Source organism: Pelecanus crispus, chromosome 2 (assembly GCF_030463565.1).
Source record: "Pelecanus crispus isolate bPelCri1 chromosome 2, bPelCri1.pri, whole genome shotgun sequence".
NCBI classification, from domain to species: Eukaryota; Metazoa; Chordata; class Aves; order Pelecaniformes; family Pelecanidae; genus Pelecanus; species Pelecanus crispus.
The window spans coordinates 130,287,357-130,302,258 of NC_134644.1; the positions used below are offsets into that span (position 1 = coordinate 130,287,357).

At 37.3% G+C, this 14,902-nt stretch overlaps 1 protein-coding gene across 2 annotated transcripts in view; it reads right to left on the reverse strand.

The window, feature by feature from the left end:
- ST18 (ST18 C2H2C-type zinc finger transcription factor) overlaps positions 1 to 14,902 on the reverse strand; it is a 166,200-nt gene that overhangs the window by 73,826 nt on the left and 77,472 nt on the right. The gene's annotated exons all lie outside the window — the stretch shown is intronic.

The window sequence follows — 14,902 nt, forward strand, 5'->3', positions numbered from 1 at the left end:
GGTTTTTCAAAGATGTGGTATAGAGGCATCAATGATGCTTCTAAAAGGCAGAAAGAATAGCAATTTTTCTTTTGTTATGGTACTTTCTTTATATTGTTAATGCCCTTTCTGATAGCTTATGAAATAGACCTTCTCTAAGAAATTATTTTCTTCTTGCACAGACAAAAACACACATTTTCTATATGTAGAAATCCTTAGTCAAATGCTTTTACTGCATCAGAACCACTTTGACTGAGTAGGATGGTTCAGTACATGATGTGAAATAAATGAGAAGCATTCTAAAATATTTTAATAATAGCAGAAACCCCCTCAGTTTTATTTTTTTCTGCTTTTGAGTATCAGTGTTTAAAGTTTGGCAGACTGATAGTGTTCTCACCACAAGCAAACTGAAGGAAATCCTTGACACTTCTCTGCGCTAAATTTTTGTTCCTTTCTGTGTGGAAACTCTTGCTAAATCAACAGTAACAGTGAGGAAAGAAGAGCTGCAGAAGTTTCTATCTGAGTGTACAATACTGAGGGCCTGATATTCAGAAATAATGAATAACTAAACCCTTCAAACACTTAAAGTTGTAGGTACTTGCAACCTGGGAAAATGTAAGCAGTTATTATGGTCAGGCTTTATTTTAGCATCACTCCTGCCACTAGTGACCAAAATATAAAAATTTTACTATCCCTTGCAACTTCAGAGGTCCTTTTCAAATAGTATCTAGTGTATTTACTAAAATAGATCTATTCATTCAATGTATTTCCATTACGACAAAGTTTGCAGATAAACTTTTGGACCTTGAAGGTGAAACTTCAACTACTCATTTAATGATATCTGATGAAGTTTTGTCAGTAAAATTTGTAATGTTACATTTCTGAAATTTGAAAAGCTCATTGTAAACAGATTCTCAGCGAAGCTAGCGTTTAATGAGTGTCTGATTTCTGCTTGAGTCCCAATAGATATAATATTAGTCTGATCCCATCAGTAAGTTTTAATTAAAACAAATAAGCTTTTATCAAATAGCAAAACAGAGAAGAGATGCAAGATGATAAAGACAGACAACCCAGAACAAACCAGCCCAATACCAAAAAAATATATTTTTAAGCAGTTTTCTAGCCAATATGTTGCTGGAAAAAGATGTTTATCCTCAAAGGCCTCTTTCCCCATTATTCTATTTCAACATCCATGAAAAAAAAAAAAAAAACCAAAACAGAAGGAGTCTTAAAACTTCCTACCTACCTCTTCCTCTTTGTTCCAAACACACTAACCTAAAACAAAAGATCTCTGAGAATAGCTACAATGGTGAAAAAAGCTCTTTCTAAAGCCTAAAACCTAGCAGCTTTTTGTCTAAAATTCTATCAAGTTATGTATTTATTAGCAATATATTTTTCATTTATTTTCCCAAAGATTGCCAATAAAGAACTAAATCACATAAGGGAGTAGCTGTAAACCCTTTGAGTTCCCTAATGTCAAACTCATTAGCATCCGAATAACCACACAGCAGCACATCATCTGCACAATTGCAATTTTTTACTACTTTTAATAGCATTTCTCAAAGGGCTCATTTTCAACTTTCTTCAGTGGTTAGTTGGTTCTCTGGGGAAAAGGAGCTTCCTGACGCTCACAGCTTCCACTCAACAACCAGGCCGTTTGCTGTCAGAAGCATCAGCCCTCTGCCCTAACCCCATCTGCTGTCTCTCTCATCCTAAGGGACTGAGAGTTAAGACAGCACAGCTGAGATCCACTTGGAAAAGTGCACAAAAGACAGGAAAATATACAAAACTTTTCACATTTAACTTCACATAATAAGCTAATACATTGAAAATCCTCCTTTTAAGAAAAGGAGTCTGGGCTGGGTCGGGGCTGCGGGGGGCAGGTTTTAAAATTGTACTGGAAAACTACATGCAACAGTGCCATTTGCTATTTTACTCCCATCTGCCTTGCATGCGGCATCATCAGCTATCTTTGTAAAGCAAAGGGTGTTATAGTAGGACAAAAGCAAGACTTCATATAAAGCACGAAGCCTGAACCCCTCTTCTGTGTTTAATCACAACAGAAGTTACTGGCTAATAAGTTTTCATGTGCTATTTTCTATTTCTTTCACATAACAGGGTGCTGGCTGCCATACAGCTGATTCGTGGGTGAGTACCCACATTTGAAGATACGGTGTTTCATAAAAAGTCTAATACAATGTCATGCATCTGTCATGTTATAAACAGGGTGTGTAGGATTATGCTGTGTCATGGGATGTGACATACCCCTAATGGAATATAAACTATGCGTCACCCCTGTCCACACTCCAAGAAGCAACTTACATTTCAAATATAAGTGCTGGCATCTGATACTTCAGGTAGCAAACAAGAGTTAGTGCTGATTTCACATTAACATCAAGATACTATACAACGAATTAGTGAGAAACACTTTATTTCAGTATATTTTATGAATTATAAAATTAGTCGTGGGCCAAATTTTGAGGTGTTGCAAGAAGTGAAGATAAAAGGCTGCAATGCCAACTGGAAAAATTAAGATCTCAGCCTCAAGAGCCTATAAAGAACATCTATCTATGTTATTGGCAACTTTGATAAGATCGTTGTTGATGGAAATCAGGTAGAACTAACTTAATTATTTGTCAACCAAGGTTCTTTGGTGGGATCACTCCCCTTAAGTCCACACGTATCTTCATTTGGCCCAATCTAGTCATAGTTTGCATTAACTCATTTGTCTGTTTTAGTAAAGTATTCAAAAGGATTTACAGATGGCAAATTATGCCTACACTTCAACTCCCTATATGTCTGAACAGAATTTTTTAATCCTGAAGGTGAAGTTTGCCTGCCTACAAAGAAAACCTTCACCCTTTTCAACCAGCGCCTCAATTCAACTAGAATAATAAACTTTATAAACCTGCAAAGATGGAACAAATAAATTGCTTGATTTGTCAATGTAATGGTTCAGTGAAGTCACCTGGAACCTTTGCAATTCATTCTTTGGTTTATAGCCGTTTCCAGTGCAACATGATTTTGCACTGACTCTGAAGTGACATCCTACTGAGATCCATGAGTCATACCAGGATACTGATGTGAATCACCATTTGGGCCCTGATCCTCAACATCAGATGTGTGTGACACCATCTTGTTGACCCGTTGTCTATGGGTAAAAGCCCACCCATTCAGGTCAGATTACTAGAACGTTCCTGAGGACTTAATAATGAGAAAAGATGTATTCTACAGTCAAAAATTATCTCATCAAAAGTCTGAAGTTGTTTTCTCTGGCGGAATTGCAGCACACAAAGCAGTACTACATCTGTAAAAGACCCCAGCAACTTTTTTGAGCATAATAGATATAATTTCCAACAGATGAATTTGATTTTCTCTCATTTACCACATCACTAGTTGATATATTGCAAATATGAAAATGAACGATCACAACATTTTGTGATTTGTTAACTCAGAATGGAAGTAATAGCTAAGGAAACAAAATCCAATGTGCTCACCATTATGATCCCTAAACATTTTCCGTGTTTCTACAGTGACAATGATTTCTCTTTCTCAAGATAAAATAGCACAATATATTTAACATTTGAGAAAAAAATATGTGAAAGCTAAAGATGCCATTAAAAGTGAATGAAGATATATTGACTGCAGTCAGACCTTTATTCTGCACAGGCTGAAGTACATAACTTTACACACTAAGTTCTGCACAAACTTATGAGTCATCTCAGCGAGACCCTTAACCACGTGTGTAATGTTGAGCGCACGAGTAAACAAATTCATTTCATTTGGCCTTCTGATGCTTCATTTTAACACCCTCACTGCAGTACACATGGGCAGCCTTGGAAATCTGAAGGAGTCTACTTGGAAACATCATTTTTATACAATTTGAGCTTCAGAAAGGAATTTCCTTGGGGCAGAGTACTCCTCTTTGCACTTGTTTTATTAAATGCAAAGTGCACATGAAACAGAATTATTGCTGGCTCATCTATTGCATTTTCTTTCCCAGTTATAAGGCTAAACTTTATCTTACTTAGTTCTACTCTGAGATGAACAGGAGGTCACGTTACCAGTGCAAGACAGCCTGGTAACACAGGCAGTTGTCCTTCCAGTACCTGTAAAAACACATCCCTTGCACTCATCCTCTCTTTTAAACACAGCACTAATCCCAATGCCATGCGCAAGATCATATTTCACCTAGCAGAGGGGTTTAACTTTCACCTGATTTAAGCAACAAACTATCCCTCAAAGATGCCTGAGGCTTTGCTGTAATTAACATAACTGCATTTAGATGCTATTCATGACCGATAATTCCAACACCTTGTGAAAAAAAAAAAAAGGTTGCATGCTGTAAATATTATAAACATATTCAAATAAGCTTAACACAATCTGCCATGCTTATTTCTGCCTAGATCATGGACCAGCGAAATGGTTAATGCAAATGGATTTATAATTTGCTTTGGGGGGCCAGTTTCTTCTCCTTATTTATTAGCCCAGCTGATGGGGCAGATTTGATGAGGCACTTCTGGAATAATTGAGTCATCACACAAAGAAGGCTGCTAGCATTCAGAGTGGTTTTATCAGCAGCAAGCAGGCCTGATTACTGACAATTACACTCTGATCCGGTGATGGAGGAGAAAGAGCCAACGAGTGGGAAATGTCCGTGTTTCTATCCAGGAATAATTTCTACATTCATTTTACATGCTAAGTGTTTCCTATCTCTGCATAATAAACTGTAAACAGGAATAGATGGCACAATGTCCCTTAATATTTCCTGGTAATGAAGACACAAATGTACAGTGAGTGCTGATAAATATAGATGAAACATAAGCTATTCTCTGAGTCTGTATTGTTACCTTTAAAATAAATGCATTTTGGTGGTAAAAGCATAATCATAGCTAATGCAAAAAAATGACAGAAGATTGAAGCTGTCCTTGTAACTACACAGAAACTTTGCAAAAGTCCTGTTAATCACCGCTGCTCTAGAGGCTCATAAGCTGAAGGTGATATACTGGAAAGAACATCATTTTGTTTCTCAATAGTCAACTATGTAGGAACTCTTTTGCTTTTACACAGTAAAGGAGAGCAGCAGCAGTGACCTCCATTAACACTTCAGGGATAGAGCACATCTCAATGCTAAACTGAAAAACAATGAAGCTGGTCCTAGAAGACATCTTCACTATGATAAATTCTCATTTCCCTCTCATCAGCCTTAAGATAGTGTTTATAATGAATAATAGAGCTAGACCATAGATTTTATGAGTTGTGTTTAGCAATGTATTATTGCCTTTAGGACATTATTTTTTTTAGCAACCAAGATGCTGTAAAATGTCAGTTATTAACAAAATGCTGAAAGCAGAACTTTGGAAAAATCTGTTTCTTCTCTGACTCAGGAAAAAAAACATGGAAGCAGACAGTGAAGAGCTGAAATGTAATTTTGTGTTTGTTGATGGGCAATTATAGATTTCAGCTGGATAATGTTAATGCCCTAGTCTAGGGAGAGTTTTTTCTTTTTTAGAGTTGATCAGGCATGAAACACTGAATAATAAACTTCTGCATGCTTGTTTATTCCTTTTCCTCTTTTTAAACTAATTCATAGCTTCAAAAGAACTAAAAGTTATTCTCTGTTCTCCTGTAGTAACTATGGTAACTATGTTTCATTAAAGTAGCCACTTAACTTCAAGGCTTGTGTTACAATGATATGCATTATTTTGAGTAAAACCACACCATAACAACCTTATGATTTCAGAGCAATCTTAAAAGAAAGTTCAAAAAGCATGCGTCATTGACTCTGGAACACAGGGTTTGTTTTCTTTTAAAACAAACTTTACTCTTTTTCAGCCTGGATGGCTTTTCCTGCATGGAGTAGTCTCTGTTGTGAGGTACTGGTGGGGGGACTGATACTGACTTCAGCAAAAGGTGACCGTGCTATGCTCATCGAAGGGGTGCTTACCAGTTGCAGGATTGAGGCCAGCTGGAGACGTCGAGCACACAGATCAGTATAACTAAGAGCAGTGAAGTGGTGCTGTTTTAATTACTCTGTTATAGCCTCCTTCAACATCAGGAAGATTCTGGTCCAGCTCTGGTATTGCTGCATTCTGGGTGTTTAGCCACCACTGTTACAGTCCTGGTAATATTACATGGTTTCCAGCAAGCTGGTTAGGAATCAATGGGTTTGAAGGACTATTTTATGGGGGTGCTGTTATGGTTGCATTGAACCTCTACAGAAGCGCTGGAGTGGATTAGATTCAATAAAAGTGGTCACTTCTCAAATACTTACAGGCTTAATCTAGGTTACTATATTCCTTCCCTGTGATTTCTGACTGTTCCAGCCAAATTTTTGGGGACTGATTTAATAGCCAGAATTAGGACATTGCAATTCTTATGCTGGACAAAACCCATGGCTAATTAGCTCATTGAACATTCTTTGACATGGAGTCAAAAGGAACAATGAATCTAAAAATACAAACTATTTTTATAAAAGGAAATATAACTACCATTCTGATATCCTATGCATTCATCCTCCCCTTTCTGAACAACAAGCTCTCTTCATTAAGCATGACAGACATGTCCCAAGAAAGGGAAAGTCACACAAAGGGAAGAAGTGTGCCTTCCCTCAACATGCAAATCACATATGTTCATTAACTTCAAGAGTGCCATGTGAAGTACAGTCTGCCACCACCTAAAAGACTTGTAATGACCCTAACTGCTAAAGATAATGGGGCTTGCTTGCACTACTGCGCTGCCCTGAGGATCCTGGGAAAATGCTGAAGAGCACAGAAAAAACAAACCAAGAACAAAAATACTGCCTTGAAAATCAAAGTAACAAAAACATTGGCTAGTATTTGTCAGATACCAAAAAAGTGGATGTAAAATGATCACTGGGACAGACTTCATATATGAAAAGGTTTCGCTTTGCAAATGTGTGGCTCAGGTGTGTGGAGCAAGGAAAAGGGTGTTCAGTCTGTTCAAAGTTATGCTAAGAGGCCAGTGGCACCAGGGATGGCAGTTTAAATTCTCTTTTCAGGGCCTTTTATGATTCTAGAGTGGGCAGAAAGTTATTTCCTAAAATGACATCTGTCTTCTGTCATAGACATAAAAGGAAGGCACTGCGATTGAGGAAATAATTGGAAAAAAAGGGATTCTGGAACTCTCTTCCTGCCTCTGCCACTGATCTATTCTGTGACCTTCAGGAAGTCCCTTCACCTTTCAGCTAAATGAAGATAACGACGCAGAGTGCTGTGAAGTGCTTTTGTGCATTTCTAACCATGCTTTAAGGTAGTGAATATTATTTTCATCCTCATGCATTCACCAATTTAATAGCTTACTCATGTTTTCACTTCCTCTGAAATTCAACCTGATACTTCAAGAGTATGCTATTACTTGGGATTTCCAAGAAAAAAAGGTTTCCTCTTTCTCTTCAAGTTTTTTTACTAAAAAAATTGAACAATTCTGAGAAGAATGGGTACTAACTAATGTGTGATGAATGGCAAAATAATCTAAAACACATTTCCATTGTCTTCTCTTGCAACATATTAGGCAATCCAGAGGCAACTGCACTCTTGGCATGTCAGGTCTTTATCTTAAAAATCTGTTTCACTGTTTTTCTATAAAAAGAAACGTTCTCCTAGGAAATATCTTTAACTGCTTTGCTTTGAAAATTTTTGCTCTCAATATTGAAAATGTCAATAAGGTGTGTGTATATATAGATATATATATAAAATTATGTGCATATATATCTATGTTTGTGGTAACTTTAAGTTCAAATATTGTACTCAGCAAGCACTGTATTTAATTAGAAGAAACTGAAAGAGAAAAGTTTCTTTCAGTATAAGCATATTAGATGCATGGTAAAATGGCCCGTTGTACCACTAAACAATACTGAGTTAAAAAAAACACTACAGAAACATATCTTTGTAATATTATTTGATATTGGTAAGTAATAGTAATCCATTATTCATCCCATCGCAGCAAATTTGACTTGAGAAAGATGAAAAAAATCTTCCTATGGAGACATGTCTTACAAACTTTATCACTTTAAACAGTTTCCCTTCAGCCTGGCTCCATTGAAAACGCAGAACACTCTCATGGACCTCAATAATACATGTTACTTGCATGTGGAAGCAGTTGCATACACTGGGTATTAATCACACAGGTATACCAGAAGATCTTGCAGAGTAAGATGATTAAAAACTATTTTGGATATGACAGCTGTAAATAATAAACAGCAGTTTAGAAATTCCAATAGCTCATTAATGAAATTTTGCTATTTTAGTTGATAGTTATGTCATTCTTGATAAGTAGACCTGTATCAGATGTCTGAATATATATGTAATAGGCTGGCTTGTTGTTTGGATGTCACATTAAATCATGGGTTCTGCCTCTTCTGTTGGCACCTCAAACGCCAAGATGTGTGCAGGAAAAGGGTGGGCTGGGGGGTGGCTTTCATGCTCAGAGCCTACTCCTTTTTTTCATATGCTGTGCTCACCTACCCCAGGAGACAGATTTTTTTTTTTTCTTTTGAAGAAGTCTGCATCATGTTGCATCAGAGCTATGTCCTGATACAATAAGTAGTAGCTGTGACTTTCAAATATCAGCCTCACTAAAGGCGCCGTTATGGCAACCAACAATGTTCTACCTTAAATCATTTTGACAATGCATTCTCTGCACTGCCCATAGACTTGGGGGGTGTCCTCACAACATTCAAAGCTGGGACAATATTCATGGTTAAGAAAAGTCCAGAAGCAGCCAAACAGGTGTGTACTTCTCTCAGAAAAGGCCTTTTTAGATAGAAGACCTTTTGTACACTAGTTCTATCCTAGGCCCCTTTTAAGGGCCACACCTGAGAGAGAAAGTGAATTATCAATGACATTTTTTTAAAGAATCAGTGGTTTAACACTAATTTCTAATCAGATCCTACAGAAAGGAACAGCTCGCATGGCAGCTGTACTTTTCCCAGGGTTAATTACCTTTCACTGCTCTCTACTAATGAGTCAGCTGTTCCTGTCATCACACAACTACACTGTGTTCATCTGTAGCTCTAGCTGTGGACAAACACAGTAGCTAGAGCCCTGTTTACATATTGGTGAGGTTTGTTGTGCAAAGAATTTGCAAAGCAGTTTAAAAAAAAAAAAACACCACGTAAAACTCCTTCCTTTCCCATGTCTCTTTTCATGGAAACAACTGTATTTTTCAGGCTAACACTGTGTTCTCAAGGTTACTGAATTAATCAACAAGACTAGAAATCTAAGGACATGAAAACTAATAAAAATGCATTTTTTGTAATATTGCATAATAGTTTATATAAGGAAGATTAGATCGGTGTACCTATTTAGATTGTCTCAGCTGATTGTTGGGTGAGAATATTTATAGCTTGCTGGTCTATGAACTAGAAAACTTCTTTATAAAATATTGGTTTAAGCAGTAGAACAGATAATAGTGCAAAAATTAATGCACTTAAGGAAAGAGTTTATACTGTTTTTATGGTAAACTAATGAGACTATGATTTAAGGCTTTCAGTAACCTGCTAATGTTTTTACATAATTTTAGAAGGCAATTCAATAGCAAGTAAAGAGAACACATCATTTTCTAGCTGGGGTGAACAGGATGTATTCTTTATAGCCGTGTAACATCAAGAGTGATCTATCATACATCACTTTTGCACGTCCTCTTTAAGGACTATATAAAACTTGGGGGGTATTTAGAAAGGCTAACTTTAATTACAGGGAGGGGACTCACACCTAGCTTCCTCTTATGGTCAAGAAAGTAAGAGCACCGACTTCTCCACAGCAGCAGCAAGCACCTGCAGTTAGTCACTAGTAGTTATTCCAGCTTTCTTATGGGAAGCTATGAAGACTAAGGCTGAAGATGGGCATTGTGACAGGGCTTCCAAAGCTCATGTCCCATTTGGGTCAACTATCAGAAAATGTTTGCTTTTCATATAGCTGATGGCAGGAGTCTAAGCTGGCACTGTCTTCAAAATATGATTCTATGCTAAAATTTTCTATACAGAGGTTGCCCTGATCTGAGCAGATTTCTTCAGGGTAAGATCTATAGGTGTTAGCAGAGAAAGTAAATTTTCACCATACACTGAAGGGACACCACAGTTATGTTATGTGAGAATAAGTTCAACTGCTTGCAGTTGTATCTGCAACAGGCCTGTTCATGAAGATATTATTTGAGGATTAATTCCTTGCTAGCTGACACATGAGATAGTGGTACTTGACAAATCTAAGGCATGAGTATGGTCTTCTGAATATGATGATGGAGAAAGAAACTTAAGCTTTCCAGGTCCAAGTTAACCTTGCAGGACTGGCAGCTCAAAATACGCTAAATTTGCTTTTGAAAATATCAAGCCAAAAGCACCATGGGATTTCAAGGGATCACTTGAATAGTCATCTAGGAAATGAACATTTCTTTTGAACATTACTGTAATGAACCACCTATTTCTCTCAGGCACCTTAAGTTGTGCAAGCTGTATTGACAACCTCAGACACACTGAACACTCACAAAATGTGAATTGTGTGGTTACGGTCTTTTAAAAGGCAGATATTTATTTATTGCTCTATTAGAAGCAATTCTCCTGCTTGGTTTTGGAATTTTATGTGAAAGTGAATTTCCTGAAGGTGCATTAACTGGGCTTAATGATTCACAGAAACCTCTGGTCACTCAGGTCAGGCCAGGGAAAACTGTTATTATGCAATGCCCATTTTTTCTCATATTCTCCCTCTGCTCGAGAGATTATTCTTTCATCCAACAAACTGTATCTCATTCACTCTTAATGTTAAAAAAAAAATTCTCAGGCATAACTTGGACATTCTCCTTCTGCTCAAAGGTCTTCACATGTTACTGGCTTGTCTTTTCCTGAGTTCTCAAGATGTTTTCTTCATCTGCAGGCAGGAAAACCAGGAACACATCCTCTCCATTTGGTGAATAAGAAAACCTAACCCTTGGACTGACTAGCCTGCTTAACTTGGTCTCTGTCAGTAACAGGGCTTACTAGGTCTCTATTAAAAATAAACTTCATGCTGTACACTGAAGCAGCTGGGATGCTAGAAGACAGCTTCTCTAAATAGTCTATTGGGTTGATGACAGTCCTACTGTGGGGATCCCTCTTGGAGGTTCAGGAGAGAGGAGACATACCAAATGGTGTCTCTGGAAAATTTAGGGCTAAAAATCATTATATCTTCTGTACCATGCCCACTTAAAAACTTCGCTTCTTTATTTTTAAAATATCATCAAAATAACCATGCAACTTCTAAATTGAAAAGATAGGGATCATCATGCAACTACAAACAAATACCAAAACTGACAAATAAATAGGGAAGCGAGCTGTATGATCTGAAAGGTATCCACAGTGCTGAACTTGCTTTTTGAAGGCTGGCACTCATTGATTGAAAACAACTTGCACTTCTGCAATATTACAGTATTATTCCCTGTGATCACAAAATAGTAGCACATTATTCACATTAATAACAATAAAAATAAGTGGTAGTACTAATGTTGTTGCTATAAATAACATTGGGCCCAAAGCATTCAGGGCTAAAGCTATTTATTCTCTCACACTATTCAAAATGATTTCGGGATATTTAAGAAGACACTTTTTAATGACAGTCACTAAAATGTTGATTGTGGGGAAGAAAACCCTGAGAATATTATGTGTGAGCAGGTTAAGCATTTCAGGATAAACATTAAATCAGTCTAAAGGGTGGTGGGGTTGTGTTATTGAACTGGTGTCAGTTTATACCACAAAGAACTTTGCCTGTGCACAATTTTGGGCATGATGTTCATTGAGTCTCATCTGTGGAAGTGCTACTGGAGACACATAGTTACTAACCCTTCGCAAAACTCATTGTTACAAAATTAAATAAAGCTGAGAGTAATCTTACAGCAGAGTTTACTACTGTGGCTATCCTCCCCTCAGGGAAAGAGTATGAAATGGCAAAGGACTGTCAGAAACCTAGCTATGGCTCACTGCTTCCAAGGCCAACCTGTGCCTCCCATGGTATAGATTAGGGTAATGTATAGCTGCATGCTGTTGCATAGGGACCATCCACTACATAAAGGTTAGCACAGCTTAGTGGAGGTCCATCCAGCTCTGGTCCCTGCAAGAATTCTGAGTTGCCCACTTAGAAATACAATTTAAGCATTTTGCCTCGATCTGAAGAACCTTTGAGAACCTGTCCCTAGAGCTTTAAAAGATTGTTTTAAAAAAGCCACACGTATGTGCTAAAGTTATGGGTATGATAAATAATCCTCTAAAATCAAATTTGTGTCATCAAATCTCTTCAAACACAGAAAAAAAAACCCGTGAAATATATGTAAAATAAGCACAGTAACTGAACTATTGAACTGAAAGCTTGCTTGTAGCTTTTATGATAGCATGAGAAATATTGAATTGCTATAATCACCCACAGAAATAGTGCAAAACCGTCGTCTAATCTATCCTTATATTACCTTGAAGCTTGAGAAACAGTCTTGAAGCCTGAAGAGAGAGATCACAGAGGCACCCCTAAAAGTGCCTACAGAGTTTGAGTAGTGACCAATGGCAGAAAGAAAGTATGGACCTGAGTCTGGAAATGCTTTTATCAGCAGTGTTTAAAAATCCAGTTGGTTTAATGTAGAGATCTCTACTGTATTTTGAAATGAATGGATGCTGTTAAATCTTTATAGCTCATTTCTTCTTATTTTTTAAGAATTAGTTTTGAGAAAAGAAACTCTTTTCTGAAAGGAAATATAATGACTTATAAGAACAAAGAAGGGAACTGCCCCCTTCCCTTTTGTAAATATTGCATTTCAGGGGCAAAATGCAGTCCTCTGAGCTGCACAGCAATATTCAGTTTTGCTATTCTGCTCTCCATTAATATCTGAGCACACACTGAATTTCATCAATGCCTTGTATATGCAAGAGGAAACTTTTGGTCTAAGGTATACCATATTATTCATATCACTGTTGTGTATGAAATTGTGAGAAATAGTAAGTTTATGTGGAGACAAGATATAGGAAGAAATCAAGTCCAGTTTGTAGGCTGGACAGGAAAGACAGAAGCCACCTCCCTAACTTCACGTGCCTGAAATGCAAATTTATATTTCTGAGGTAGTAACTTCTGGCTTCCCATAGTCTCTGGGTAGCCTGTAGGCAACCTGCAGGCATTTCTGCTGCTGTGTAGATGTGTGATACATCTTACTTATTTCATACATCTACTTCAGGGTGAGACGAATTGCATCCAAGAAATGTCTCTTTCTTTCCACTGACTCTAAAGGGAATCTGGATGACTGGTTCGGGTCTAGACACTTCCACTGCACACATGGACATTTCACCAGAGGATTGCTAACCAAGGAACCTATGACAAACACTGAGAAGCATCTTACAACTGAAACAACACATACGCTATGTGGCTCTGAGCTGTATTTTAAAATAGGGATGAAAAAGCAAGAGAAATAAAGTAGGGAACCATCCTCCAGGAACAAAGGCAGTGCCAGTCCTTGTAGGAAAGAACTGGCAAATAAAACAAAGCTGATGAAAAAATAAAAGAGAGCACTAGTTCATGGTGTAAATTAAAGAAAAAGAGAGTTAGCCACAGCTTTGATATGAGCAGTGTGGCTTCAGAGTGACAGGAGAATCCAGTGTCAAGACGCAGAGAAAGAAAAAGGTCAGCATGATATGGCAAATATTTCTTTATCTAGGTATACAAGAATGAAGAAAATCAAGTTCTAAGCACAACAGAGGGAAACTGAACTCCAACAGTTGGTATGGACTGAAATACCATCTTTTTAATATTTAGATTGGACAATATTTTATGAAGGAATAAAAGTTTTCCTCATAAGTAAATGCATCACATGAACTGATGTCTGATAAATGGGAAGTGTCTCTTAGCTTGAACTATTATTATCTGATACTGAATACAGTTTTCTTAAGTCTAAGTTTGCTATTTAAGCTTATCTGTGTTTCTTCCTTGGTTTATTATTAACTATTGTATACATGAGAAACCTGATGTCACCAAGGACAGTGGCTCCTCATTTCATTCTTTTTTTGGTTTGTTCTAACCATACATAATGCCACATGCCCTGTTCTATTTGGTGTCTTCTGTTCAGTGCCAAGTTTTAAACCACAAAATTAAAGAAATTAAAATCCAAATTCCTTCTAGCAACTTTTGATGGCCTTTGGGAGCCAACAACATCAGCCAGATTTTCAAAAATGAAAATGTTATTGTGCCTACATTACCTGCCACAAATATGCCCTTTTTTCAGCATGTAAGGTGAGTGTTTAGGCAAAGAATTATTGATGCAATCATTTTCTTGATTTGTGAGTGCCAAGCAGGGCTTTTTCACATGCACTCAGTGAAATCTAGTTTAAAAAAAAAAAAAAAAGTAATTTTCTTTATTTTGTGTATTTACTCCAAAGAAAAAAAAGTCTTGTGAGTAAAATTCACCATATCCAAACAAAAGACTGGCAGCTTAAGTAAGTATATGAACAGGGGGAAGGGAGACTTATTTCCTGAGTTTCAACAGATGTCATAGTTAATTGGTTGTGAAATAAACCAGAGCTACTCTCGGCCTGTTTCCCTAGTTTCAGCTGTGAAGACACTTTCAAACATGTGCATTTCCCTCCTGCTTGTCATAATGAGGGTGTGGGGTGAGAATCAAACCTCCAAAAGGAGTAAAGCAGCATGCATGCTGTACACAGGCCTTCAGATACACTAATTAAACAGAAGTGAGAGTTGCATCTTTTGTTCCTGCGAGAACACGTCAATACAGCATTAAGCAACACAGTTCTGTTGAGGGACGATTATCTTTGCCTTCTGCTAATACCAGGAAGTCACTGGACTATCCCATTCTGCACCAAGTTTTTCCACCTTCATGCATTTTCTCTCTAAAACACCCTTTTCCATAACTCAGAGCATTGAAACTATCCTACAACTTGGTGAAA